Raw genomic sequence first — 27,112 nt, 5'->3', positions numbered from 1 at the left:
TTTGCTAATATTTTGTTGAGGACTTTTGCATCTATGTTCATTAGGCAGGTTGGCCTGAGGTTCTCTTTTTTGCATCTTTCTCAGGTTTTGGTAACTGGATAATACTTGCCTCTGGCAATGATTTGGGGAGAATTGTTTCCCTTTCAATTTCATTAAAGAGTTTGAGGAATATTGGTATTAAATCTTCTCCCAATTTCTCGTGGAATTGAGCATTAAATCTGTCAGAACCTGGGCTTTTCTTTGTTGGTAAGTTGTTAATTACATCTTCAGTTTCATTATATCATATTGGGTTATTCAGAATTTTTATATCTTCTTGATGCAGCTTTACTAATTCTTATGTTTCTAGGAATCTGCCATTTTTTCTGTGTTTTCCATCCTATGTGAGTAAAGATTTTCAAAGCAGGTACTGATGATCTTGTGAATTTCTGCAGGATCTGTAGTGATGTCAATTATTTCATTCCTCATTGCATGATTTTGAGTTTTTTCTTTCCTTTTTTGATAAGATTAGCTAGGGGTTTATCAGTTTCATTTAGTTTGTCCAAGAACCAGCTCTTCAAGTCACTAATTCTTAGTATTGTTTTCTTAGTCTCAATTGTGTTGCTTTCTGCTCTGATCTTTATAATTTCCTCCCTTTTATGGGCTTTGGGCTTGACTTACTCTTCTTTTTCTAGAAGCTTAACATGCAGCATTAGCTTGTTTATTTGGGCCTGTTCTGTTTTCCTCATGTGAGAATTCACCACTTTAAATTTTCCCATTAGGAATGCTTCATTGCATCCCATAAGTTCTGGTACACTGTGTTTGCATTTTTGTTTGATGGTAGATATTGTTCAATTTCTTCTTTAATTTCATCTATGACCCATTGGCTTTTTAGGAAGGTGTTATTTAATTTCCATGTATTTGTAGAGTTTTTGCAGTTTCTTTTGTCATTAATGTCAAGTTTCACTGCATTATGCTCAGATAATATTCATGGAATAATTTTAATTACTTTGTACTTACTTAGGCATGTGCTACCAGCTGCCATATGGTCCATTTTAGAGAACATCCTGTGTGCAGCTGAGAAAAAAGTGTATTCTGATGTTGTTGTGTGGAACACTCTGTAGAGATTTACTAAGTGCACTTGATCAAAGGTTTGGTTCAGTTCTCTTATTTCTTTGCTGACTTTTTGTCCAGTTGATCTATCTCTGAGACAATGGGCAATTAAGTTTCACTATTACATTTATGTCGCTTCTTATCTGATTTTTCATGTCTATTATTCTTTATCTTATATACTTGGGTGTTCTCACGTTGGTGCATATATATTCATGATTGTTATCTCTCCTTCTTGAACTTTTCTCCTAACATATACAGTGAGCTTCTTTATCTCTTTTGATCATTAATGGTATGAATTTCACATTGTGTGCAAAAAGAATAGCTATCCCTGCTTTTTTCTGCATTCCTGTTGCATGGAGTATTGTTTTCCATCCTTCGTCTTTCAGTCTATGAATTTCTTTTTCAGTTAAATGTGTTTCTTCTATACAGCATATTTTTGGATTTTTTTGAGCCATTCTGCCTGTCTACTTCTTTTGATTGGTGAATTAAAGGCATTTAAGTTGATGGTTATATCTGATATGTATTGGCTTATCTTTGTCATTTTATTTTTCTGCTGTTGGTTCCTTTGTTTTTTCCTCAGTTTGACTGCTTGTCCTACCTGGTGGTTTCTTTCTTCTGCTGTTCTGGAAAGTATGATCATTTTTAGCTTTGTCTAGAGTATCTTTCAGTACTCTTCGTAGGGTTAGTTTGCTGGTCATGAATTTCTTCAGTTGTTCTTTGTCATGGAAGTATCTTATTTCTCCATTAATTTTGAAAGATAGTTTTGAAGGTTATAGCAATCTGAGTTGGAAGTTTTTTTCTCTCAGAATTGTAATACTTTACTCCAAGTTCTTCTTGATTTGAGAGTTTGTGTTGAGAAGTCTTCTGGTATCTGTTGGGCTTTCTGTTATAGGTAATTTATTCTGTCTTTTTTTCCCCCTCTAACAGCTTTTAATATTCTGTTCTTGTGCAGATCTTCTGAGATCTTGATTATTATATGTCTGGGTGTAGGTTTAATGTGGTTATGGCTAGTTAGAGTTTTAAATTCCTCACTTACTGTATATCATATTTTGATCTCATGTTTGGGAAATTTCCTCCTATTTTTTCTACAAATAGTCTTTTTGTCATTTGCATTACTTAATGCTTCTTCACTGACACCTATAGTCCTATATTGTTTTTCTTTGTATCATCTTGCAGCCATTGAATTATTTCTTGGTCCATTGTTATTTTTGAGAGATCTTTCCTTTCATGGTCTTTAGCCACATTCCTGTCTTCAAGGTCTGTCTTCAGTTTTGTTCCAATGGTATTGTCATCTTTTATTGAAATTTTTAATTTTCTGAATATCTGTGTGAATCCATTTCATTCAGTCTTTTTCCTATGTTGATCATTCACAGTTTCCATCCCCTTCCTATCATTATCTTTTTTTTGTGTAGCTCTATTCTATATTTGCTGAGCAATTCCTTTATAAATGTTGACCTTTCTTTTTCTACCTGAGAAATTATTTCTGATTTGATTTCTTCTATAGCCTCATGCATTTGTTTCTTTACTTCAGTTGCTATCATTTCAGAACTTTCAGGTGTGTATCTTCCATTTTCATCTACCTGGTTGTCTCCTGAACTTGTCTGGGTGGGCTGAAGTTCTGAGGTTGCATCTTGCTTCTGTGTCATACCCTTTTTTAATTTAAAATTCTTTTTATTTTTTTCTGTGTTTGTCCTTGTAAGTTTTTGCAGTAGGTAGCTGTATCACTAATATCAAGTCCTTTCTAGGAAAAGTCTGTTCCTCAGGGATGTCTTCTGTGTGTAGGAGGTTCTTGGATTGTGTCTGTTCCCTACCTTCCCAGTTAATTAAGAGTGAGATGTTGTTATCTGTTTGGCTTAGTCCCAAGTTCTTTGGTGCTGGGTTATTACCCCAGAACTTCCCAGTATTTTTACATGGGGAGAAAGACTGATTACAACACATATGACATTCTAGTAAAGTAGTGTAATTAGCAATAACAATAGCATCAAGCACAGTTGAGAAACTGACAAACTGTGGTAGGTATTATTTTTGTACCTTGAACCACAGGAGCAAAATCTTTAATTATGTAATAACTGATTGTAAATTGGGATCTTGTATTCAGAGTGTTTCCCTTTCTTAAAGTGCTTTTACCCTGTGCTGGTGAGATTTAAGTAGGATAATGGATAAACAAAGATAACTGAAAAGAAAGTAGATGCAAGGCTGGAGGAAAGGATGATAACTCACACTTTGGGAGATTAGAGGAGAGGGCAGAGGGGAAAGAATGTGGGAGTAGGCAAGGGATTGTCTGAGCTTGGTTTCTTGGTTTGGGGGATGGGATTAATTTTCTGCGGATGGAGTTCTCCCCAGCCATTTAGAAAAGAGGAAGGAAAAGAAAAAGAAAGAAAAAAGAAAAAGAGAAACCAAACCAAACAAAAAATAAAAAGAAGAGAGGGAGACAGGGGCAGCCCCAGATGCCTGCTTCTATTTAATGTGTCTCTGACCCCAAGCCCAACACTGGTTCACCTAAATTACCTCTTTTAGGCTCATACTGTTATTGCTGCTTGAGACTTTTCATGTTGATAGTCCCTCCTGTCCATCCTGTATGCCCGAGTTGGGGCCCTACTGTGTCACTAGCCTTCCCTCCAGTCTCTGGACCTTCCCCTGAGGTTCACCTCAATCATGGCAGCAGAGAGGGGAGGGGCCACACTCTGTGCCTTCTGGCACATTCATCTGACAGTGGCGATCATGATGGTGATGGGAGGGTTGTCCGCTGGGCCTTCACGTGGTTCCTGGAAAAGATGGTGATGGGGTAGAAGTAGTGTTTAAGAAGTTCAGCCCAATCAGGTGATGTCTTTTGAGTCCAATCAAATGATGTCCCTTTGTTTCTGTGGAGTCAAGTACTTCCTCTGCAGTGTTGCTTCATGCCACAAGGCCCAGACAAACCTGTTTCTGTGGCATGTGCTCTAGTTGTGCTCTGGGGACCCAAAGCTGAATAATTCCAATACTACTTTAGGTGAGAGACAGAGGCCCAGAAGTAAACCAATTAGTGGCAGATCTAATGAGGTCAGTTGCACAGCTTTATGTGAGGCCTGGCAAAAGAAAGTTGTAAGGCACAAGGTTGGCATATTCCATTTCAAAATGAATCCAATAACAGGCATGAAGCATCAGTAGAAGCAAAGTGCAGTGAACAAAATCCTTTAAAGTGATCATTTCTTGAAGAATTTCATAAAGCAGTAGCAGCCATTTAAAGCAGCATGTCTGTCATTTTCCACAAGAAAATTGAACTGAAGAAATATGCTTTTGCATTGGTGTTATCTTTCCAAATTCTAGATAGCTTTATAGATGTATTATTGCTAAAGCCCAAATATTTGTACCTCAAATGAGCTTTTAAGATATTCAAACCTTGTTTTCCCAAGCCATGTTTCAATAAAAATAGTTTGGATTCCTGGAATGATTTTATACTTCATATCACTAGAGACTAAACATAAAATTTGAGGAATATGTTTTTTCCACATATTACCATTTTAACAGCCTAGCACTTCAGTACTTTTTTCTCAGTCATTGCGGCAAATTGCTTACATGAATAACTGTCCAACTGAAATTAATGATCACTAGCAAAGAGAAAACAAATAGTCGACTTTGAATATATGAGCATGTCTCTTTCTGTTTGGTGCCATGGAACAAGTACAATTTTAAAACAAAGCAGTACTAGATTCCTGTTCATACAAGAGAAATTGGTCTGCAGTGCTGCAGTCGTGAGTTCCTGAGACAGAAATATAAAAAACAGCCATTTGTGAGTGATGCAAACAATTTTCAAAAAATGCTATGTTTATTAATAAGGGCAAGTTGTATCATAACTCCTTCTTAGGTTGGACTTGGAACTTTGAAAATGCTATTGATCACAACCCGATGTGACAGGTTTGGAAACCAGACAGGTTTGGGAACCAGACAGGCTTGTGGCCCACAGGTAGGCCCAAAGGACACTGGGATCGATTCCCTGTCAGACCTGTCCCTGTTCACAGTAACTCACAGTAGTTCGGGGAAAATGTATATTAATCAGCCTGGCATTGCTGTAACAAAATATTGTTTACATTAGAAATAGAAAAGAGTAATTATGGCTTACAGTCTTGCAGCTCCAGTTCCCTGATCAACTGGCCCCCCTGTTTAAGTCTGCGGCAAGATCGCACTTCCTGGCAGGAGAACATCGGGGTGAAAACCCCTCATGAACCAGAACACAAGAGAAAGAGGAGGAAACCAGTACCCCAAAGTCCTCACTAAGGACTTGCCCCTGCTAACCTGCTAATCCCAATAACCCTAGTAACTTAATAACCCTAATGTTCATCTCCCTTTAGGCCCCATTTCTTGGCCCTCATCACCTCCCCATAAGGCCACCTCATAGAACAAGCCTAACACACAAGCATTTGGGGACATGTAATGTCCAAGCTAGAACAGGCAGGATACCTTGGGATATTCAGAAGCTGGTAATAGCTAACTGAGCCTAAAACTACCTTCTGAGAATTCAGAAATTAAAGGTCAATGAACCGTGAGGGTATAGACAAAATTGCAGCACCATTTCTTCTCTTTGAAAAGATATATCATGTTTTAAAAACAGTATAATCTCTTGAATCACAGCTATGTACAGTAATTTGTATTGTCAGTAATAAATTTAAACTAAAACATCAGATATTTTACTTTGAAACTCACTTAAAATGTGTCACCTGCCTTATGTGTCAGGTGTGTATTTAAAGAGAAGCCTGTGTGGTGGTGTTTTTGTCCACCTTTGTGTTGCAACTTGTCAACTCCCTGGGGGCAAACTCATAATTTCAGTTTACCTTCTTACCAGACAAGTAGATAGAAAATGCTAAGGTCAGCTGGCTGACACATGTTGGCCATTAAGAAAATTAAAATTAAAAACAAAGAGTTATTGTTAATGCATGCAGAATTTCAGTTTTACAACTTGAGAAAGTTCTGGAAATGGATGGTTGCCCAACATAGGAAATCTACTTAAAGCCCCTGAAATGCACATTTAAAATGCTTAAGTGTAAATCTTTGTGTTATAGTTTTTAAGCAAAAGTGATGAGCTTAGTAAACACGATGGAAAATGATAGAAGGAGACACAGGACTTACTTTTGTGATTCAGTTCATGGTTATAGATTCTGTTCTATTTTCTTTTCTAACACCAAACTATGTGATCACTAAGAAACAGGGCTAAGGTCTGCCATCATATTCGGCCGTGAAAAATGCTTATTGAATTGCAAGTTTTTTAGTTGATGTGTGTATGTGCATGCTCGTGTATGTGTGTTTGTGTGTGTGTGTGTCACAAAGAGAGAGAGAGAGAGAAATGATCAGATCACCATCTCTAGGCCAGCCATATATCCCTAATGGGGACACATGACTTGCTGCTTCTCAAGTCTGTACCACTTATGACCCAAGTATAGTTTCTTTGAAATCACTCTGGGTTTTCTTCTAGGTTTATAAACAATTTTTTTCTTTTCTTTTCTTCTTTTTTTTTTTTTTTTTTTTTAGCTGATGAGGAGTCCAACGCCAAGAACTTCTTAATTCATAAGACAATTGTGGCCAAAGGATGAATACAGAACCAACCGAATTTGGAAAGGGATATTCACAGGTCCAGCAAAGAGAGAAAAAGAGGGAAAAGACTATAATTCCTCTAAGGATGAATTTTTGATACGGTTAATCATATTCTAACTGTTGTAATTTGTGACTGTGACTGAAATGATAGGCTAATTTTTAAACATTTTTCAAATTTCTTTAGTATTTAAGGACATAATATGTTTGGCGTGTTAAAATGTAAAATATGACTTCATGTGCTTTTGAAACAAAGGGAATCAAATAAAAAATCAATAACAAGTCAAAGATCCTGGTTTATAAAGACCAAAGCTCAATGGAACAGACTGGAAGAAACAGCCACAACCAAAAACACACTCAGCCACCTAATCTTTGATAAACGGGCCAAGTGAACTCACTGAAAGAACGATAGCCTCTTGAACAAATGGTGCTGGAAAAATTGGCTTGCCACCTGCCAAGACTGAAAAAAGACCCAAGTCTATCACCATGCACCAAACTCAAGTCAAAACAAATCGCAGATCTCAGTATTAAAACAGAAACACTAAATCTATTGGAAGAGAAAGTAGGTAAAAACCTTGAAGACATAGGGGTAGGCAGAGAGTTCATGAACAAAAACCAAACTGCACATGAAACACTTGAAAGAATCAACAACTGGGGTCTCATCTTACTGAAGAGTTTCTGCACATCTAAAGAAATTACCAGCAGAGTAAAAAGAAAACCCACAAACTTGGAGAAAATGTTAGCTGACTGTCCCTCAGACAAAGGGCTTCTATCTAGAACATATAAAGAAGTAAAAAATATCAGCCCCACCAATTTCAAAGACCCAGTCCAAAAATGGGCAGCTTAGATGAATACACACTTCTCAGATAATGAAATAGAAATGGTAAATAAATACATGAGAAAATGTTCAACATCATTAGTCATTCCAGAAATGAAAATTAAAACAACATTGAGATCTACCTTACCCCAGTAAGAATGGCAAGCATTAAGAAATCAACCAATAACAAATGCTGGCGAGGCTGTGGAGAAATAGGAACCCTTCTCCACTGCTGGTGGGAAGGCAGACTGGTGAAACCACTGTGGAGATTCCTCAAAAACTCGGACTAGAGGTCCCATTCAACCCAGCTATTCCCCTTCTGGGTATTTTCCCAGAAGATCTAAAAACATCATATCACAGCGATATATGTGCACCTACGTTCATAGCAGCACAATTTGTAATTGGTAAATTGTGGAAGCAACCCAAATGTCCATCCACCGAGGATTGGGTAAGAAAATTGTGGTACTTTTATATAATGGAATATTACTCAGCTATAAAGAAAGATAAATTTGAGGCTTTTATAGGTAAATGGTCACAACTGAGACCATATTCATAAGTGAAATAAATCAGACCTGCATGTGCAAGCACGGGATTGTCTCACTAGTGTAAAACCTGAAAGAGTTAATATAAACTCGGAGGTATGATAGACATTGTGAAATGATAGGTAAACACTTAAGGGTAAAGGGCAACTGGGATGTGCAAAAAGAGAAAGAAAAGAAGGACAAATTTTGTATGTAAGTATATACAGGATAGTTAACATAGTTGATCTACTGTCTTCTATTTTTTTTGCTGAAAGAAACTGTTAATATGTCCTTGATTGATCACTATTGCATGTGTCTGTCTGTTAATGTTTTCCTCCTTTTTTTAAAGTAAAAAAAACACGAAAGCTAAGCTTGTTTTGAATTTTTACATAAGAGTTGAATGTTACACTGTCTATTTTTATTTCTTTTGTGAATAATAGAACTATATGTGACCTACAATAATAATCTCTCAAATACTTGAACTGTGATGGAAATTTATGCTCAAGTTGGGAGACTGCTTGAAACATGTCATTGTGTAAGCAGTTAATAAATATAAATTTAGGTAAGGCTCTTGCGGATTCATATTTCTTACTGATTTCCCTCTTACTTTTAAAAAAAAATTTAAAATTTTTTAAAAAGATTTTTTAAAAAGTCTTACTCATTTTTCAAAAAATCTTACTTCCCTCTTTTAAAAAATTTTTTAATATAATTGCTATATTATATAAAATAATATTTGGTAAAGCAAAAGGAATGGAGTCAGTGGCTAGAGATAGGACATTATTTTTTTGCAAGCAGTTTTTTGACCCCAATGTGACCTGTGACAGGTGATGGGCATTGCCACAGTGTCCTGACTTACTTCCACTCCCTTTAATCTCAAGTCTAGTACAGGACGGAGCACATACAGTGTTCTCTTGACACTCTGATAGGTGTGCTAAGCTCATTTCATAGTCATTTGCTCATCACTCTTTTAGATTCTCTCTCCTTCCCTCCCTTCCTCTCTCTCTCTCTCTCTCCTTTTTTCTTTGTCTGTTATTTAAAAAAAATAAAGTGTGACCACTGGCAAAAATGTACAGGTCCCATTTTTATCAATATCAAAATCACTCATTTGCATCACACGTAAGGGGCAGTTGACCTCATGCAAGTGTTATACACGCCGATCCTGTTAAACTATAGAAAAACCAGAAAATACCTGTCTAAGCTTTGCCACATTTACCTTCCACTCATGGGTGAAAGGTAAGAGAAAAAGGGGATTGTGACTGCGGATGCAAATGGATCAATTTATATGCCTTAGCAAGGGACTAGAATTGACATCTTGTAAAATTGAATCGGAAGTAAAATTGAATCGGAGTTATAAGAAGACAATTATCTGAAGACTTCTAGATTAAAGCGAGGAATTGTGTATTCTGTTCCCAGCTTGCCAAAATATTTTTCTGTAGCACTCATTATATCAAGAATGCAATGACTAAGTAGCAGTGCCCAAGGTACTGTTATCTGGGCAACACTGGCGCAGGAAATTTTATCATAAGATACATATAAGGGCATCTTTTTTCCTTTTAGAAATGGTATAGATAAGATAGGACAAATACTCTTTAAAGACTTACGCTGTGTTCACAGTACTGTTCTCAGTATCATTTTATGTCATCTCCACATCATCTCTTTGAGACTGTTGTTGTCATTGTCTACTTCATGGTAGAAAAGAATTGCGTACAAGACTTCGGGGTTAGCGAGCAAAGAGCTGGAATTACAAAGGCTGGTGGAACTGAGGTAGCCCGCTCTGCCACTGCTACCATCCTACCTGCTTCAACTTTACCTGCCCAAAGGGCCTTCCAGGAGCAGTCATACCCAGCCATCTGGCCCTACAGCAGCTTTGATTATCAGCCTGATTCCAGATTAGAATGTCATTTTGAAGGCTTAAATACCAAGGTGACTCATTCCCTGAAGCCTGTTTCTAAGGGAACTGCTAGAACAAGCCATGGATCTCTTGTTTTGTGCCCCATTTTATAGGAAGTATCTGTAGGCGGCAGGAGGGCTCCAGGGAAACTAGTGTCAGGAGTCACCTATCCTTTGAGTAAAGGCATAGAGACTGTTAGAACTCAGTGTTCATACTGTTCTTATTAAGATTACAATATACGTCACTTCCCATAAATCCCATGCTTGATTTTGTAAAGTTGGTCAGAGGGAAGAACATATAAATACCATCCTTCAGATAGGTGAATTATTTCTATGCCATGTTAAATATGTTATATTTCTGGATCTCAAGTTTCTGGACCTCTACAATAAAGAAGTTTGAGTACATAAGCCCTGGAAAACTCTTCTATGTATAACAATTAATGGATTCCGGAGCACAGTGGGGGATCATGGCCTCTTCTAGGTGTCTGAAACATCACTCCTCCTCTTGGACACAGATATTCACTTCGAGCTCTTCACCTGAAGCTTCCCAAACTGAAGTTTGGCTATTCATGTGCACATAGTCCTACTCCATGTTTGATGGATATGGGAGCATGAGAATTGATTTCTTGGCTTATCTCAGCTGATGGGGAGAAATAGGTCTTTCATACACAGGAAGACATAATTATTTTTATCTGTCTTTTCTTGACCCACACCTCCCCTCCCCTTTTACAAAAGGTTGAGAAGAGAAGGACAAAAAGGTACATAGGCATCCGCAGTGTCTGCCAACAACACTAGCTACTGCCTTGCAGGAGTTGGGACCTTGAAAATTCTCTTGGGCAGAAGAATACTAGTATGACCTGGCTTTCCATCAGGGCTAATTAGCTGCAATGGCAATAACTGGAGGTGACTGAGAAATGCTGAAAAAATTACACTTTCTGTATGATAGTTGACCATTTATTATCATTCTTTTCTTTGTCACAGGCTTGTGAACACTATGCCTGGCAGATCTCAGTCAAGGCTGTGGAGTGTGCTAGCTTCTTCTCTGACAAATGGCCCACTGGACTGATCTGTCTTCCACTTGCTCCTCCAGCACTAGCCCGTGTGGAGGCAACTCCTCAACAGGGCACATTTGTTGTAGCTTCACAAATTCTTCTGTTGTTTGAAAGCTGTGTGTGTGGGAAAGTCCATCTGTGTAGAAATCATCCAGCTTCAACCACACAGTGCAGCAATTTTGCTGAAAAGAGAAGCCTTGCCTGCACTTGGCGAATCAGAATGACAGTAGTAGAGACTTACCTTGTTCTTGCTTTGTAGAGAGAGTGATCAGAGCATCTACCCTTAGCTTGTACTGTGGATAAGTCACATGTTTTTCATGCATCAGATGTTTTGGACTTTGTCTATTTGCCAACACCTTCTTTGAAGAATCTCTAAGCAGAAAGATCACATGAGTCCAGCATTAATGCACAACCCTTAAATTATCTTTTTATAAAATTTCCGCATAGTCACTGATTACAGTTAAAGCAAGGAGAGATACTGTTGGTGAAAATAACAAAAGATTGCTTGCTTGGTTCTTCAGTTTTTTGAGGTATTTGTTGCTGTATCTGTTTTGTTTTTATTCCAGTTCTTTAGCCTTTGTCTAAATTTGTCCATTGCTCTTTGGCATAGACACAGTGGGATAATAACCTTATCTTGGTGAAAGCAAGCTACTCTAATGATCTCTGTAGTAGTGAAGAATGAACATTTCTCAGGCTTTGTTGGCATTGTTAGGAGCCTCTAAGCCATGGAAGAAATTGCAGCTTGCCCTTTGAATTTTCTTTGCTCTTTGTAATTTTTCTATGGCCAGTACCATTTGGGGGCATTTTTCTGAACTTCTGACCCAGACCAACTCATAAGGCTTCCTGAAGTCGGAGATCACAAATTACTCTTGTTTTATATTTGCAATACTTGGCATTGTGCCTGTTCAAATGAATGGATAGATGAGTGACTAGATGGATGGATGACTGGCTGAATGAATAAGAAATTCAGGGCTAATATTTAATGCTTTTCATAAGTGATATTCTGAAGTAGATTCATTTGTAGAATTTGATGTTATAAAATATACTTATGTCTCTCTTATACTCTCCTCAGTAGACCCAATGCCAGACACCCATAATTTAAGGGAGAGCTGTTTTTCTTCTAAAGGTCTGGCAAAAGAAAGCTGTTGGCTTTATGGAGGTCAGGAGGCAGAGAGAAAGGAGGAGCCAGGGAAGGAATGATATCTTCTCAGGTCAGGCCCTCAGGGAACTGCCCCTCAGACTGTGCCCCACCTCGTAACGGCACATTCAGCTGTGGATTCATAAGTGGATCGATGAGTATAGCACCCGCATAGTCTATCACCTTCTGAAAACCCTAGCTCTGAAAATATGAGTCCATGGGGGACATAGCAGATCTCACTAGAAGACTGAGGTTAAGTTTGGTCTATTCTGAAGCCTCATCCATCACACCTGTCTGTGTTTGCTTCTTGCCCAGGGTTGTTGTCCACGAACAGCCATCCTCTCAAGGCCGCTGTGACCCCTAATGCCTTCTGTAACCCCAACCTAACCGACCATCTTTTAACCCTGTAAAGCTTCCAGATATCGCAAGTTACAATGCTGAGCTGCTTCGCTTCCCTGATTCTTTCAAAAGACTATCTTTAAAAATTTTAGCTTTTCTACTATTCAGTTCATCTTTTTAAAATTTCTTTCTGCTTTCATTTGGGCACCATTTATTATCTGTCATCTCGGGACACATCTGTGCCCATAGACCTGGTATTATCCTAGTAATCCCCATCAAATATTCTACATATTTGTTGCACATCCCTAGTGAAGTGTCATGGCCTACCAGCCCCCAACACTAAAACTTTCTTCAACTGAACTAATACACAAAGAATTCTTTTTTCTTATTCTCCTGGTGCTGCTGAGGATATTTCTCTTATTCTGAATTCCTGGGAGTGAAACTTTGGTGTTACCCTTGGTGCTAGTGTTTCATCACTTCTTAACTAGTAGGGGAGTCGGTTCTGTGCTTCTGATCCTCCACTACGTCCAGTTTGTCCTCCCATTTTACACCATAGCAACCAACTTGCCTCAGTGTTTAGATTCCACCATGTTCATGGCTGATAGCTCCCCTTCCCACTTCCAGCCTCTCTTCCAGTCTGCTACTTGGGTTTCTCAGGCTTCTACTATCTGCTATCCAGCCTGTCCAGCACCCAGGGTAACTGTTTTCTGCCATTCTTCCACATTGTCTTGATGGAGACATTCTAAATCCTTTTCTGTTATTCTCGTTGTCTTTCTCTTATTATATATCTTTGACCATGCTGTTAACTTTGGGATGCAATGTCTAACATATTTGACTCGCAAACTTGTGTCCATTTTTGAAGATTCAATTCAAACATTACTCTCACTAAGTGCAAAAATAGAAGCAAAAATGCAAAACAGCAGCAAAAGTCTTTTACTACCCTTCTGTAGAAAGATGCCACCCTGCATCATGAGAAAAAATGTCTACCTTTTTGTTCTGATTCTCATGGTATTATAAATAGATGACTGCGGCACAAGTTATGACAGTATATTTAAATATTGGTTTATGTGTCTTTCCTCTTATTCCCCTGTGAATATTACAAGGATGAAGACTGACTTTTTTTCTTTGTATCTCTAATACTTCTGTGGCTCATAGTTTATAATTTATAAGAACACTTACTATAGAATCTGTTGAAAATTTAGCTGTAATCATAAGTAACTGTATGGGGTACCTTCGCTGTTTCATTTTTCTCTGAGTTGCTCTGGGTATATACAATGAAGCAGTGTATTCCATCTGTTTCATTGTTGACAACCAAATAAAAGAACTTGACTAAGCCTAACTCCCTCTCCTCTTAGAAGTTACCCACCTCATCATGGGTAAATAAGCAGACACTGGGAGTGTAACAGTGTGATTTCTGAGTGGAAGCTGATATGAGTCTCTGCCCTGTGGCCCAGGATGGTAGGAATTAGCCTGTTTGTTTTAGCAGTGCAAGCCAGAAGTGCAAACCACTCAGAGAGGCTGTTCTTCCTCCTGAAGGGAAAAATTAGTTGTGGGGTCAGAGTAGAATGACCAACTTGCTCTTACTTTCTCAGAACCTTCCGCGCTTAACACTGAAAATGTCATATCCTAGAAGCCCTTAGTCCCAGTCAAAATAGAACAGTTGGTCAGCTTAGCAACTGTGATAATACAGGTATTGGTGGCAAAAGCCAATATTAGAAAGTTCTTTCCACCTTTTAAGCTCTTTAAGCTCTATGAATGGTTTTTATCTTGTCCAAGTTAAATATACCACACTCAGGCATTTTACAGGCTTCTCGGTCTACCCTAATCTACCTTCTTTATTTATCACTTATTATTCTGCAATTACATGTTGAGACTCTGTCACTGAGCAGGTAAGTTTTAAAGCCATTGGACAAGATAGCAAAAAATTAACATAAAAAGTCTTTAAACTTTCTGTGGGAGGAGTCAGCTCTGATAGGCAGTGTCTACAATGACCCCAGAGATTTCCCCACATCTTTGATTTCCTCCTCTTGAAAATGAACTATTCTAGCTTCTACAGAACAGAACAACACAGAGGTGATGAGGATGTGAGATGCAACTTCTGAGATTAAGATAGGAGAAACATTGATTTAGGATTTGGATGACCTCTTTTAAACTGCTCTCTCTGAGGGTAGCCAGTTGTCCTGTTGTAAGGCAACCTTGTAGAGACTGGCCAATACTGACGGACTGAGGCATGCTGAGAAGCATGTAGGTGGTCCGGAACCTGACCCCTTCCTATTCCCATGCCTTCTGCAGTGGAGCTGTCAGATGTAATAGAAACTTCAACTGGTGATATAACTTTGAGTCATAAGACAGTTTGGAGCAAGAGGCATCCAGCTCCATCATGGCTACATTCTCAGCTCACAGAAATTGTGGGACAATAAAATTTTGCTATTTTAAACCACTAGTTTTGGGATAATTTATAATGCAACAATATGTAACTAATGCACTGATTCTATGCATTTATGTATGTTTGTATGTATGTATGTGCTGGTGTTGGAACCCAGGGTCTTCACACTATGTTACCATGCTACTTTTGTTCACTGGTGGTCTGTCTAATACAGTGCTTACATGTAATAGCTGTTCAATAAATAATTGGAATAATGAATGTACTCATACATGAATGAATGAATAAGTGAAATGATTCTTCTCCTCAAAGGAATTCTGTTATTTTTATAAAAAAGATTGTATTTTTTTTAAATCAGGGGCTATATTTTAGAAACATTTTTATTTTATGGATTGCCTATGATAATGTCTTATGGATATAGGAACTTAACCATCTTTGCTTCAATTTTATGTCTATTTTTAATGCATAAAACTTGTGAAGCTACCACTCTGTGGAATTAGATTATAGAGTTGGAGCTCATTTGGATAAACTCCAAGTGTGTATGAATTACTATAATGCATACCAGTGAACTGATCTCAAGCCAACTTATAACCTCATAATGTTTATTTCATTATTTCTCCTTTTTTGATGTTTATTACGTCAGTCACATCTTTTATCACTTGTTTAATTAGAGAATGGGTCTGGGAATAAGTACAAAATTTTGTGACTCTTATACCCATAATTAGAGCTATAAATTGAAGTCTTCCCTATTTGAGGAACTGACTCAGTTCCAAATGAATAAGGGCATAGAACTGCAAATAGCACTGGCCCAGGAATTAGGAGAATTGAGTTTTGGCACTAATTCTGCTGGTAACTAGTTATGTGAATGTTGAAATTAAAGCTCTCTCTCTTTCTGCTTTGTTATGGTCGTCAGTAAAACAGTAGATTAGACTAATGATTTCTAAATTTCTTTCTAAGAAGCCAAGCATAACTTCTGTGGCTACCTACTAGGATCTAAAAGTATGTAACTTTTAAAAGAGATATAAAAAAGACTGTCTAGCTTGAGAGAAAGACAAATATTTAAACTTTAAAAAATAATAATAATCTGCTGAATATATGTAAACTATTATTTTCAAAATTAGGAATAACAGAAAAGTGGTTTCTAAGGGTACACAGATAGATCCTTAGGAAGTATAAGCTCTCAGTAATGTGATGTTTTCAAATCTAGTGGTAGAATATATTCTGAGAAAGTGACCAAGAGAACTGTGTTAAAATCATTACATTTGAATTGACTATCTTTTAGTTCATATGAATATTTCCAGGTAGGAGCTTCTCCCTATCTGGTGCAAGAAAGATATACAATAAATATTTGTGGAATGAAGGAATTTAGAAAAAACATCTTCTATTCCATGGCTCCATTGGGAAGCATCTGGCATTTAATAACTGTTTTACAACACTGTAAAACTGTCCAATGCACCTTCTCTTTAACATAATAAACTGGTAAAAGGCTATAAGACAACACTTACTGGGGCCAATGGATGTGCAAAGAGTATGTCCTCTAACTTCTGTAGGGATCGAGGGGCTCATGTATAGATTATTTTTCTACCTCAAGGAATTGCTCTGAGTACTTAGTTGAGAATAAATAAAAGTTAACTGTAATATTTATTATGGGTTAGATATAAAATACCCACCAAATTTTCATGTGTTTGCAAAGTAATGGGATCACTGGAGTGCTACACTCATTGATAAATTCATCCAGTAATGAGCTCAGTAGTTGAATGTGCTATTAGGCAGTATAGCCTAGTTGGATATTATTCACAGAAGGCACGACCTAGCAGGATTTATTCTTGTCCTCAGCTCTTCTCTTTTTGCTATGCCTGCCTGCTGTGGGATAAGCAGTTGTCTTCCACCAGGTCCTTCTATTAGACTCTTTCTGTCTTGGAGCCAGCCAACTAAGGACTGGACCAACTGGAAACTCTGAGCCGTATAAACCTCTTCTCATTTAAGTCCTTGGCATCAGATAATTTGTCCCAGAGAAGAGGAAACTGGCTAATGTAGAAGCTGATGCCAGAGAAGTAGGGTTGTTTCTGTGCTTAAAGCTCATTATGTGGTTTAGATGCCTTTGGAATTTGTTTTCAGGGGGAGTTTGGAAAAGTTTGGAAAAGTGGGCTAAGCAGCCTTAGATTGCTGTAAGCACAGATTGATGGAAGATTCTGGTTGAAGCTCAGAAACTACAATGCTGATAGAAATGTGCACAGTAAAGGTCAGGCTCAGAAGGTTTTAGCTGGGAACAGACTCCATTGATAGTTAGACTAGAGACCGTGTGTGTTTAGAGAAATAGTCCCTAGGACATCTGTTCCCACAGGGCCACCAGGAATTTGGTTCTCTATGGTTCATTTCACCATGCTGAGCCATCCAAGCACTCAGAGGCCACTGCAGCTGTGTTCCAAGGAGGCTCAAAAACTGCTTGAGTCCGTGAAAAACTTTGGTATCACCCACATGGTGCTAGTTGCACAAGCATGCACAATGTCAGAGTTATAATGTCATGAAGGTTTCCCTCAAGATTTCAAAGGAAGACCTAAAATGCTACTCAAGGAGTCCTGAGAAGACAGTGTATGAAGCTGCAATAGTAGAGCCAAAGATCACGTGAAGGCTCCGGGACAATGGAAATGCCAGGAATGTGGAATATCTGGTGAGAAAAACCACAGCCAACAAGCAGAGCCAGCCCAAGAGAGAGGCCATGTGGACTGCAATTGTCAAGGCCACAGAAGCAAGACCTGCCTAAGCCCATTGGGGCACATCTGCTTGGCATGAGTGCTAGGCATGGAGCTACAAGATTTAATACTTGCCCTGCTAGGTTTTGGTATTGCTTAGGCCCCATTCCTTTCTATTCTTCTATTCTTTCCTTTTACAATATTAATATTTACTCTGTACCACTATATGTCAGAAGTGTTCAACTTTCTTTTTGATTTTTACAGGGACTCACAGGACTTAAGCTAAATTTTTGCCTTAAATCTCAGAGGAGACTTTGGACTTGGACTTTTCAGCAATACTGGAATGAATAAAACTTTGATGACTGTTAGGGATGGACTAAAATCATTTTACACAACACCATAGACATGAGCCTTTTGGAAGCCAGGGGCAAAGTATTAGGGATTAGATGCTCCCTCTCCAAGTCTCATGTGTTTGGAAATTAAATGGATCATGGGAATGCTATATTCATCAGTGAATTTATCCAAAGATAAATGTGCTGTATGTGCTACTAGGAGGTATAGCCTGGTTAGAGGTGGTCACTGGGTGCATAACCTGGAAGGACGTATTGTCTTCAGCTGCTCCCTTCTCACTCTGCTTTCTGCAGAGTGATGAGGAGGGTCACAGCTGTCCTCGCCAGGCCCTTTCACCATGCTGTCTCAGTCTTGGAGCCGGCCAACTCTAGACAAGTCCCACTGGAACCTGAGTCATATAAACTTCTCCTGCTTTAAGTTGTAGTTGTTGGGTATCTTGTTCCAGCACCGAAAGAACAAACTCTTCTAACATGTGACCTAGAAAGTCACTTCAGTCTATTTTAGTTCTGTTTTTCTCTTTTATTTTTCCTTTACTTCTATTTTTGTAACTTTTCTCTATCATTATTTCTAGGCAAAGCAAACAAAGATGAAATGAAGTAATAATAATAGCATCAACGCCCCCAGAAGAATTGGAAGGCTATCTGAGCATTTGTGTGATTCACCCTATGAGTTCTGTTGGCCAATATGATCTGGTTATGTTACACATGATTGCGCTGAATTTCGGTTAGACTTTAAAGTCTCATGATTTGAAAGCATATCTATATTTTGTAATAACTTTGCAGCCTACATTGTCATGTGTTAGAAGATGATTCACTGGTCCTAGTTAATGATGCCATAAGTTATTTTAGTAAGGTAACATATGATGTCATCCTCAAAATCCATGTAGGAGAAATCATTTTGTTTTATAATTTAATTTGGCTCTTTTAAGAACTGGTCATTGATCAAATTACTTTCATAATGTGTATCATAGAAGTTGGGGATGAGAATGAATCTAAGAATTAAAGGGAGAGAAACAAAATAATGGAAGTATGTACAGATGGGATTTCCCTAGATCAGCATAATTTGCCAATCACTACAATTAAAATAAATTAAAGCTGAGATGCTCACTCTCTCTTTTATCCTATGTTTACATGTACTGTCCCCCTGTGTGTATGGGGTGTGATCCTTTGGCAGGTATTGTATCTGGTAGGAATTTTTTGTATCCCTTCTTATAGAAGAACAATGCTCAATGATATCTAGATCTATAATTATATGCCTAACGAAAATAGAAATGATAAGTTTTTACTTTAAATGTTTAGTCACAAATTAACACAAGCTTGGATCTTTCCATTCTTTTTGTTCTTTCACTGACTCTTTGCCACCAGCGTTACAGCTTAGATCACCACCTGCCAATAGTGCTACTCTCAGGGACTATGGATTGGGGATGAAAGGAGTGAGAACTAAACATATACAACCATCCATTATTAATGAAAAGATTGCTTTGATTTCTTATATTGCCTCCCCTGTATCCTCCACTGTATTAGGATTGTAAAACCTAGGCCTAATTAGATAAGACTGTAGATTCAGGACTCTAATTGCTGTGGTTAGCTTGAGAAGTCTTACCCAGTGTCAAACTCTTGTTACTTTGAGTACTAGCCCTTACAAAGGTCATTGGACTAAAGATATAATATTGTGAGGAAAATTCAGAAAGGCCGGAAGAGATTTCATTCAATTGCTAAGTTGAAGAATTCTGTAGCACAGGCCCCTGCCAGTTTATCAGTAGAGGCTGGCCTGTGACCAAGTTTTTATGGTCTCCTACAAAATGAGAAAAGTACAGTTGTTATAAACTTTCCATAAGCCTAAATATTTTGTCTCAAACTTTTATACTTGGTTCTGAAATGATAAATCTTCTTACCTTTTTATTGGGAGAGAATAGTTTCTTTTAGGAAGCAATGGCATATAATAAATGAAAGTGAATGAATGAAAGTCTTTAAAAGTGTCATTAGTTTGCAAAACATGATTTTAGTCTCCTCATATTTAACAAATTATGACATGAAAAATTATGAGACATTGTACTAAGGCTCATTTATTCTAATCGGTTTGAAAAATGTAGCTGAATAATAACTCCTTTTATCCACCCCAAATGAAATCTTGCACACAGATTTATATACAAGGTGAAATTCTTTGAATTAAAATAGAATGGAGGAAGCCTCCTTAGCTTCCCCTTAGCTCTTGAAATAATTATTTCCTAGAACCACTGGGCTCCCAGAAACATAATTTCAGAGCCACTGGTTTAGACGACGGTTTCTTCACTTTGCATTCGTGATACTTCAGGAGGGAATGTTCTGTGTTGGGGGTCCGTCTTGTGAATTGTGGTTTGTATGGTAGCGTCACATATCTCTACCTAGTAGATGCCAGTAGCACTCACTCCTTATAATTGTGGAAAACAAAAATGTTTCCAGACTTTGCTGAATGTCTCTGAAGGGGTAAAATTGACGCCAGTTGACAATCACTGTTCTTGACAACAGATTGATCTGCACAGGACAAATATGAAGAAATGGACTAAGAGGTGGTAAGATTTGATTTTTATTTTGAATTATTTAGAATCTAAAATCCAACCACTTTAGTCTCTTTTAACTAAGCTTTAGCCACCATGTCTCAGGGAAATAAAGGTCACAGTTGACATGCAAACAGAAACATATAAGATAACGTTTAACATCTGATCTCTCAAGGACTAGATTCTTGATTTAACAATAAATTTGGAAGAATATTAAGCTTTGCAGTTTTGCCTGGCACAGGAAGGAAACTCTTACCCTCTGGGCTGAAAGAGATGGGCTGAAGAGTTTTGGAACGAAAGTAGGGGTACTAGATGAGCTGTGAAAGTTCTCTGTGTATGATGCAGGTACTGGGAGGAACTTTCTTTAAGTTTGAAGATCTGAGATTAAAAGGTGTTTTTCCTCTCTCTGTGGGTGAAAAAAAGGATACTTCTGGGACAATTTCTAGGCCCATATGGCATGAGCACCATAGAGGAGATACTAATGCAGAGAAGATCAAATAAAAGTGTCAACTTTCCTATAATCACAGACAGAGATGAGAGTTCTGGTGCCTCATTCCCTGCCCCTTGCCAAGTGTAAAGGAAAACTAGCTAAGAGAGATGTCCATGGGCAAGTACAATTCTCGTCCTCCCAAGTGATGCCGTATGTAAGACTGTAGAGCAGAACAGCACCCTGGGGAGTACATGATCTTCCCATTGCCTCTGAGCCACTGCAGTCTGAGGACCAGACAGGGCCCGGTGTGTCCAGGTGACTCCATCACAGGAGAGATAATGGTCAAGCCTGAGAAGTGAACACACATACTCCTTTTCACAAGGCCTCCCTCAGTCCCTTGGTGTCAGCCCTAGAGGAAGGGGACGGTGGGCGAACCTTGAACACCACTAAGTTTGAGCTGGAACATTATGATCATGGAAGCAATGACTTCACCTCAATTAATTACGCTATATTTTTTTCCCTGTGCTGAATGGTACCTGAGGTAGAAATCTACCCCTCTTCATCTCCGCTAGAGGTGCTTTCCAGATTATTGATAGCCAGTGAAATGGTCTAATAAGTAAGACAGCTTTGTTGAAGCAAACAGATTCAATACTGAAAAAAGCATGTCAGAATACTTACTTAAAATATTACCATTTAGTGGCTATGAGATTAGAGAAAATATTCTTTAAAATTTAGAGGCATGCAAACCTGTAGCCTACTTTCCTTCTGAGAACAGGTGGATGGATGAGTAGCAGAATCAATTAATGCATAGGTATGCGATAAAGCAAATAAAGCAAAATGCTACTTGTAGATTCTAACTACATAGGCATTTTACATGCATTTCTTTTACCTTTGCTATATATTTGAAAACGTTCATCAAGACATGTCAGTGAAAGATGGAGTAAATCACTATTTTGTGCTAATACTTGAATTAGTATTTGGGCTGACCTTATTATGTAGTAGAAACATTAGGGAAGTTGTAGTTCTTCATATACGTTTATTTTAAATGTAGGTTATGTAATAAGAACGTGAACTTGAACAAGTAAGGGATGGAGGTACGTGTTGCTCCCTTCAGAGCCTTCACTGCTCTGCTGAGCAGTTTAGGAGCCTTATTAGGATTAGCTGGCCTTTCACCACTTTCCCTTGCTTCTCATATTGCAAAATTCCTCCAGGAATTTTCTAATAATTGTACAGTAGTGAGTTGTGGTTCATCATCCTGACTTGACACTGGGGGGAGAATGTAAATAAAAATGCTTCTCACTACTGTTGAGTCTTTTGAAACATAAATTAGAATTCTTTGTCCTAATTTGCCATTCACTAGTCTTAAGGCAGAGGTAAAACAAAATTCTTCAACCAGCAAACTTGCTTCTACAAGTACAAAGGAATTTCAACAGTAGCCTCAGGAAAAAATGGATGAAACTGCCAGTCACATAAAAGAATTTAAGGGGGGGAAAGAACTGATGCTTCATCAAATGGGAGAATTCAAATGTTTCAGCATGTCACTGACTCGAGGACTGACTCTTACATTCTTTGAATCCCTACACATAAAGAAGATGGCTAAGTGTTTCCATCAAGACCTGCTAAAAAGTGTTCATATGTCGCATATTAATCACATGCAGCTTTTATCCCACATATCAATACTAAATTGTAAGAACCTCTGCTGTGTAGCAATTTTGCATATTTGTAATACTTTAAACAATGAGATACAATTAAAAAAATGAAGTACATAGATATTAAATATTCAATTTAGTAAGTTTTGACTAAGCGCTATATACATACCCTTATGATATTCTTAAATCAGATCAAAGCTTTCAAATGTTTTCAGGTGGCTTCCTGATGAATATCAGTGATGTGAAATCAAAAATATGTATGTCTGCAAGTTGTAATCTGAATATTTCATGACCATTCCGAAAAGGAACCATCTTAATGTTCAACCTGGTAGTAAATTCGGGGAAGAAAAAAACCAACTAGTTGGTTGTAAATGTTTAGATTTTGTAAGATTCAAAAATCTTGATGTAACCTGAGAACCTTGACATATAATTAGTAGAATAAAAATTAAGCTTCACTATGGCTGGGCAAAATGAATCTTCCAAAAATATTAAACTATGTTAAATTTTTTCACAGCTACCATGTACAAGGGCACTTCTCCCCCAGAAGGAAGCTACCGTCTGGGACTGCCTGGCCCCTGAAAGTCATCCTCAGGTTTGCTATCAGATCATTCTCTTGGCCTATCTGTCTGTGCTAGGATCCTGCACAGGGGTCCAAAAGTTCTTCACCTGACAGGGGCATTGCATATATACCTACTCTCTGGATGATAGTGGGTAAATAGACTCCTTCCTTTATCTGCTTGTATCCTCTTTATATCTATCTCTCACCCCCATTGTAAGGATGAGGTATTTCAAACTCAGAAAAATTTAAAAACTTCCCAAAGCAATCCACTACACTTCCACCTAAGTAGTATTTATTGACATTATTATGTAGAAAATAGAAATAAATTTAAGTCAGCTCAGTCAAAACACCTGAGACAGAACATAGTTAATAAGCAGTTAGCACCATAAATGTTAGTCCTTACCTAGTCTAGTGGTTTTCATCTGTTATTCCTTAGATAAGAATGGAAGGTGACAATCCATGAATTTACCATAAGTTGCTCTACTTTTATACATTTAGTGATGCTCATGGTTAATATTTCATTTGAAAATAAAGTTCAATGTAAAATAAGTTTGAAAAACAATGATATACTGTAAATTTCCTATAATACAAAACCAGAGGCCTACCAAGTGGCTTGTATCAAGTTATACCAAAGAGAGTTAGAGATGTAGGCTAGTTACATGCAGTTCTGCAAACATAGATTTTCTGTTGTGCATGTGACTTTGAGTTAAATGATAAAGTTAATTCTCATAACCCTCGTCCTCTCAGAACTCAGTCTACGGGAATCCAAGTTTCTTAACAGGACCATTATTCTTTCTGTCCCATCATAATGCTGTTTGTTTAGCTGTACCAGTTCATGTACCTTGGGTCTCATTTCCAATCTTTAAAAAAGAAGACCAAGTGCAGCATGTTGGTGCATGCCTAAAATCACAGTACTCTGTGAGGTTGTGGCTGGAGGACTGAAAGTTCAAGCTCAGCTTGAGCAACTTAATGATATGGTGAGATCTTCTCAATAAATAAGTTGATAATCAACAATGAAATATTAGAGCTGAACAAAACTTTTGAGCAAATGAACTTAGTAGACGTCTACAGAGTGTTCCAACCCACAACATAAGAATACCATTCTTCTCAGCTGCACATAAAACATTCTTGAGAATAGACCACATACAAGTTCACAGATTATGCTTAAGTAAATACAAAGGAATTGAAATTATCCCGTGCACATTGTAAGACCATAATGCAATGAAATCGGAAATCAATGGCAAAAAGAAAACTCAAGAACTTCATAAACACATGGAAATTAAACAGCATCCTCCTGAACAACCAATAGATCATAGATGAAATTAAAGAGGAAATTAGACAATTTCTACAATTAAATGATAGTGACAATACAACATACCAGAACTTATGGGACACAATGAAAGCAGTCCTAATAAGGAAATTTATAGCAGTGAATACCCATATCAGGAAAATAGAGCAAGTACAAAGAAGCAACTTAATGGTGAACCTCAAACTTCTAGAGAAAGAATAGCAGGCTAAGCCAAAAGCTCATATGGCGGGGGAATTATAAAGATCAGAGCAGAAATTAATGCATTGGAGACTAAAAGAAAATACAAAGAACCAATAAATTGAAGACTTAGTGCTTTGAAAGATTAAATAAAATAGACAAATCTTTGTCTAACCTTATCAAAAAAGGAAAGAAAAGACTCAAATCCACACAATTAGGAATGAAAACAGTGAAATCACGATGAACTCTGCACAAATCCAGATAATCTATACTTATTTTGGAAATATGTATTCTAACAAGATGGAAAATGCAGAAGAAATAGACAGATTCTTAGATACATATGAATTACCAAAATTGAATCAAGAAGATCTAAATATCCTCAATAAACCAATATCAATTAATGAAATCACAGATGTAATTAAAAATCTACCAACAAAGAAAAGCCCAGGCTCTGACAAATTCACTGAACTCTACAATAAATTTAGAGAAGACCTAACTCCACTACTTCTCAAACTCTTTAATGAAATTTAAAGGGGTCAATACTCCTAAATTCATTCCTGGAAGCACACATTACCCTCATACCAAAACCGGAGAAAGATCCAACTAAGAAAGACAATTACAGGCCAATCTCTGCAAAGAACATAGATGCAAAAATCCTCAATAAGTTACTGGCAAACTGAATGTAGTAAATCATAAGAAATTATACACTATGACCAAGTGGGACTCATCACAGGGATGCAAGGATGGTATAACATAAGCAAATCAATAAATGTAATACACCATTTTAAAAGAGCCAAGGTCAAAAATCATATGATCATCTCATTAGATGCAGAAAAAAATTTGTCAAAGTCCAGCACCCATTCATGATAAAAACCCTACAGAAAATTGGAATAGATGGTCTTTATCTCAACCTGATAAAATCCGTCTATGACAAACTAACAGCCAACATCATACTAAAAGGGAAATCTTAAAAGCTTTCTTTCTAAAATCAGGAACAAAACAGGAATGTCCAGTGTTTCAGTCTTACTCAATATACTCCTAGAAACTTTAGCCAGAACAATTAGACAAGTGAAAGAAATAAAAGGGGCAGGACAGGAAAGGAAGAAGTTAGATTACCATTATTTGCAGATGACATGGTACTCCACATAAAAGACCTCAAAAACTCCATTGAAAACTGCTAAGTTCAATAAGCAAATTCAGTAGTATAGTTGAATACAAATTCAATACTCAAAAATCAACAGCCTTCCTGTACATATGTAACAAACTCACTGCGATAGAAATTAGGGAAACAACACCTTTCACAATAGCATCCAAAACAGTGAAATACCTAGGCATTAGTCTAACAAAGGTTGTAAAAGACCTCTACACTGAAAGCTGCAATACTCTGAAAAAGAAGATCAAAAAGGATAACAGAGAATGGTAAGATATCCCTTGCTCTTGGATAGGAAGACCAACATAAAGAAAATGGCTATACTTCCAAAGCTGTTATATAGATTTAATGCAATCCTGATCAAAATTCCAATAGCATATCTCACAGAATTAGAGAAAACAATTAAAAAATTCATTTGGAACCAAAAGATACCTAGGATAGCAAAGACAATTCTGGGCATCAAAGGCAAGGCAGGGGTCATCACAATTCCTAACTTGAAACTATACTATAAAGTTGCTGTGATAACAACAGCATTGTACTGGCAAAAAAGACTTGAAGATCAGTGGAATAGATTAGAAGATGCAGAATCAACTCCAGAAATATTCAGTCACCTTATCTATGACAAAGGATCCAAATACATTCACTGGAAGGAAGATAACCTCTTTAAAAAATAGAGCTGGAAAAACTGGGTCTGCACATGCCAAAGATTGGGTCCATATATTTCACCATGCACTAAACTAAATTTGAAATGGATCAAAGATCTCAATATTAAAACACAAACATTAAATCTTCTGGAAGACAGAATAGGTAAAACTCTTGAAGACACTCGTGTAGGCAAAGACTTTATGAATAAAACTCTGATCACACAGGAACTATCACAAAGAACCAACAACTGGGAACTCATCTTATTAAAAAGCTTTTGCCCAGCAAGGGAAACCACCAACAGAGTGAAAAGACAACCCACAAGTTGGGAAAAATATTTGCCAGTTGTTCCTCAGACAAAGAATTAGTACTGAGAACACATAAAGAACAACAACAAAAAAAGACTCCTCAAATTTAAAGACACAATCCAAAAATGGGCATCTGTGATGAATACACACTTCTCGGATGAAGAAATACAAACAACAAATAAATATACTAAACATGTTCAACATCACTGGTCATTCAAGTGATGCAAATTAAAAGAACACTGAGATCCCATCTCACCCCAGAAAGAATGGTTATTATTAAAAAATCAACCAATAACAAATGCTGGCAGGACTGAGGGGAAAAAGAAACCCTTCTCTACTGTTGGCGGGAGTGAAGACTAGTGCAACCATTCTAGAAACCAGTATGGAGATAAATAAAAATATTAATACTAGCCATCCTATTTGACACAGCTGTTCCTTTCTGGGTATCTTCCCAGAAGAATTAAAAGCATTATACCACAGTGATATATGTGTAACCATGTTTTTTTTTTTTTTTTTT

This window comes from Chinchilla lanigera, unplaced genomic scaffold (assembly GCF_000276665.1).
Source record: "Chinchilla lanigera isolate Chin_1 unplaced genomic scaffold, ChiLan1.0 scaffold00010, whole genome shotgun sequence".
NCBI classification, from domain to species: Eukaryota; Metazoa; Chordata; class Mammalia; order Rodentia; family Chinchillidae; genus Chinchilla; species Chinchilla lanigera.
The sequence above is the reverse complement of the archived record's forward strand: the minus strand, read 5'-3'. Positions refer to the sequence as shown.